The following is a 3376-nucleotide window of genomic DNA, read 5'->3' on the forward strand; positions in this document are numbered from 1 at the left end:
GTCCGGAAGTAAGTTAGCGGCGAGTAGCCTCGCTCAGCGCCTCTGGCCCCGCCTCCGGCCCCGTCTCCGAGGGCTACGAGGGCCGCGCGTCCTCGGGTCTCCGGCTGGTTCCTGGGGCAGATGTGGTCGCAGATTGGCATAATTTAGCGTATTTAAACACCAGAAAAGCCACAGAGATGAATAGGAAAGTGCAATAGTCAATACAAGTGGAGCACGGAGAGAGGAATTTTGTGCAAAAACAAGCTCAACCCACCCTATCCCGGCAGGAGGAGCCTCCTGGGCTAGGTCCACACACACTCCTGCAAGTTCTGGTTTCCAGAAGGAGCGGAGGCATGGAAGAGAAGTCAGGTACGCTGAGATTGCAGAACACTGTTTTGAATAGTCAGCTTTGGCCAGTTCCTCACAAGATGATGCATCCTCCCCACCCCCCCCCCCACCCCCCCTTAGTTCCTATACGTACTGCTTCTCACAAGACAGGACAGTTTCTGGAATTTCCAGCAGGTGTGCGTTTGATAGTGCAGCAATAATTTTCCATCAGTGCAGCCTCTGCTAACATATGCTTCGAAGTAAAGTCTTTATTAAAATGCACGTCTTAAAAATAGTCTCATCGGGTGTGTGTGCTTCCATTTAATCTCTGCTAGCAACCCAATATAGCCTCTCATATTTGCCAATCCCTACCCTTCCTTTATTCCTTTCTAGATGCAATTCAGCGCTTCTACACCCCTTATTAAATAGAATTCTGGAATTTAATAGCTGGTGCGTAGAGCAAGAGCAGAGCAGGCTTTTTGGACACTTTGCAAGAATCCAGTGTGGAGTCACTGTCAGCCATGGCTATTATGTCAAGTGTCATGATGCCCAGAACTGAGGTAATGGGGTGAAACAAGAATGCCCTTAGGGCGGTCCTGGACCGTCCCAAAACACAAGCCTGAACCCTCAGGTAAGGACTTCATCTGGACACTGATATGAGTGGGACCCCCACCCGCTGTGGGCTCTAAGAACTCAGAGCTTCCACCATTTGACGCTCAAGCTTGGCTGTACCAGGAGTCGCACTTGGAGCCGGAAAGGACTTCTGCTCCACCAGACCATGTCGCCCCTGTAGCTGCCTGGCTTGAGCCCTAAGCCTGCCTCTCCATCCACATCCCCCACTAGTGATCAGGACTTAGCACCGGGTGCTTACCATGCTCCTTGCTATGCCTGCTCTATCGTACAAGCTCCCCTTTCCTGCGTGTAACCTCTGTGTAACCCTCTTGGCTCCTTGGGGAGGTGTCCTCTAATAAAGCTGGCGTTGTGGAAAGACACAAGCACGTGTGACCCCTTTTGGGGATGCTCCCTTGCTCACTACAGCTGGAATTTCATAGGTAAGTCCAGAGAAATGACTGACTAGACTAGCTGAATTAGTGACAATGCCAGAAAGATTTCTTTGGTGTCTGGGAGACAGGATTAGATTCAGCTCCCATCATAACACTACATTGCATCACAACTTTCTATTCGCTGTCTTCGTAGACTAGCTTTAAGGTCAGAGACCACATATATTCATCTCCATGTGCAGGACCCAGCACAGAATTCAGATCCCCTGACGCCTGGCTCTGGCTCTAGGTTGCTGATTATCACATATAGGCTCAGGTGGGCATCAGTATAAAGTCCTAAGGCCTGAAAGCCCAAGAAAATGGATGTGCACTCTTTATAGTCTACATGTAGAAAAAGCTAAATGCTTAAGATGCTTGATCCCATAATCATTCTGAGATGAGGGGAGACTTGGAGCTGTTGGGCAGGTGTGTTGGGCAGATACTAGTGAATTTATACCCAACTCACATGTTCCCAGGACTCCCTACCTTGTAGGTGCAAAGGAAGTCATATTGACTGCTGGAAGCCAATTCCAGCATGACAGAAGGGCTGAATCCGGGAATGGCTGATGGCATTTCCCCAAACCCGAAAAGGGATGATTGCTTGCTGCCAGACAGTTCAGGGCATCTTAATCTACATGTTATTGCCTCCTACTGGCCAAACACCTGGACAGCCAAAGGCTAATTCCTCCATTTTGTCAATGGACTCTGTATACGAAACCCTGACCCTTTGAAGTGTATATCTCTACCTCGCCTCAGGACAATTTGTGTTAATAAAAAGCATGGGGTCCTGAGACAAGATCTTAGTTTCCTTTAAACTAGGCTCCTCTGACCCCCAGATGCCTTTCAAAATTATATTTTGTCTCTCGACTCCTATTTAATCTACGCACAGCCTTCTCCAGATTCCATAACCCTTCTTGATGCCGGAACAAACCCCGGCATTAAGCAGAAAATTTCACTAACTCCATAGCTGCCTTTCCCTTTGGGTAACTGGAGTTTCATTTGTAAGGTTCCCTTTGCCAGCCAGTACCTCAAGAAGTTCCTAGGACCTTGGCCACTGCTTAGTTATTTCATCTCAGCTCCTAAGTATCTGTCACGCTTCCACACTCCTGTTTCTGCAAGCCCCTGGGTTTTACTCTCTTTTACCACCAGGGAAATACTCTCCTTACTCTGTGGTCTGCTTTTGAAGGGTCTCAGAGCAATGATAAACCAAAAAGTGTTATGAGGTGTAGGTGGGCCACTCTGTTTAACATACAGCTCTGTCCTCCCCAGGATGTGCATTTGCCACCAGAATAAAGGAGTCCAGGAAGGATTTCAGTACAGTCACATTGTGCCTGGAACTACCATTCTCCTCCCCTTAGTCCTCATTGCTGAGTTCTGCTCATAGAACTCAATAGCATCTTCCCCCATCATGAACTTTCTCCCAGGGGTCAAAAGGTTTCCGTTCCCTGCCAGGTTCACTAGGTACTGCCCATGTGACATTAGTCTGTTGTATTACATGTGACATAAACTGTTTCCATAGGTAGAATGAATTTGGAGAACTCCCAAGAACCACTTCATTTACTCATCCCTCAGAGCATAACTCAATTTTTACCTCCATAAAATTTCACTTCTGCACCAGATGAGGATTCCTTCTTCCTCTAAACTCCAAATCCATTGTCTTTATGAATAATTGGCCTTATAAACAATTGACCTCATGTCCTTTTAATCACTTTCTTTAGGATGCCTCTAGTATTGTTATCATCTCAATGACAGAGCTCCTTTGTGATAGGGAGCCTATTGTATACATTTTCTTATCTCCCACTGTTTGTGCACAGTAGATGCTCAAAAAGTATTTGATAAATATTACATGAGTAATTATAATTGTACCCCTCTGTCTCACTCACACTTTATCTCTGGATGCAGTAGACTTATCTAAAGTGAAGGCATCTTTAGATGCATGGGAAGATGGGTTTGTATTTATGTGTGTTCTTATTCATTATCAGTGTAGGGGTGAAGGACAGGGATATCCTCTTTGGAGCTGACCCAAAAGG

Source organism: Myotis daubentonii, chromosome 3, assembly GCF_963259705.1.
Source record: "Myotis daubentonii chromosome 3, mMyoDau2.1, whole genome shotgun sequence".
Lineage (NCBI taxonomy): Eukaryota > Metazoa > Chordata > Mammalia > Chiroptera > Vespertilionidae > Myotis > Myotis daubentonii.